Source organism: Fukomys damarensis, unplaced genomic scaffold (genome assembly GCF_012274545.1).
Source record: "Fukomys damarensis isolate Sample0158 unplaced genomic scaffold, DMR_v1.0_HiC HiC_scaffold_14, whole genome shotgun sequence".
Lineage (NCBI taxonomy): Eukaryota > Metazoa > Chordata > Mammalia > Rodentia > Bathyergidae > Fukomys > Fukomys damarensis.
Window position 1 is genome coordinate 43,600,591 of NW_022900926.1, and position 932 is coordinate 43,601,522.

Here is a 932-nt window from a genome sequence, read left to right on the forward strand (position 1 = left end):
TTCCCTAAAAATAATGTTTTTTTTTTTTTTTTTTTTTTTTTTTTTTTGGTACAGGGGATTGAACTCAGGACTTTGCACTTTCAAGATAGGTGTGGTGCCACTGAGCTAAATCCCAGCCCATGTAATTACAATTTCACCCTTGTCTGTAGTGGACAATGTGGTGTGCTGCAGAAGAGCTGATATGTGACTGCTCCCTGTTAAGCCCTTCTCCCTGTAATTATCCTCCGAAGAGGGAGGTACTTCAGCTATGGTCACTTCTTCTTGCCGGAGACAGCTCACATTCAATGACTAACTGGTCACCCCCCCCATTATAGGAAAATTCTTCAGAGTCATCCCAGTTCCAGAGGCTTTCAAAGAATCAGCTGCTGTGCTTAATGTAAGGATAGCATAGTCAAGCTTCTCTGTGCTCAATCCTGCTTGTTACTCTCCCATAGATGTTTATCTAAGAAAAACCCATCCCCAGTATGCCTCATATCTACTAATTTTCTCTGCAGAATTTGCTTTCCAAGAAAACTAGATTGTTGCACTTGATGGTAGGAAAGATGAAAGAAAGCTGCTCCTAAGGGCAGGTCAACCATCAGCTGGCGGGAAATAGAACCCTTTGTGGGTGGTGGTAGAAAATAGGCAAAGAGGAGCCTACAATGGCATTATGATTGTTGATACTCTCTGGAATGGCATTTCTTTGGGAAGGAATGCAATGGCTAGGGCCATGGAATCAGTATTTGAACAGCAAGAGGGAATTTAAAAATTTTAAAGACAATGGAATCAAATGACTATTACTGGGGGCAAAAGATGCACTGGAGGAAGATAAGCAAAGGCTAAGAATAATGAACAATTAACCAGCTAAACATAAAAGCCAGAGGGCTCCCTTGGCAGAGTAGAGTCCAACTCTGATCTGTAGCTGGAGAACAGATAGATGAAGATAAAGATCA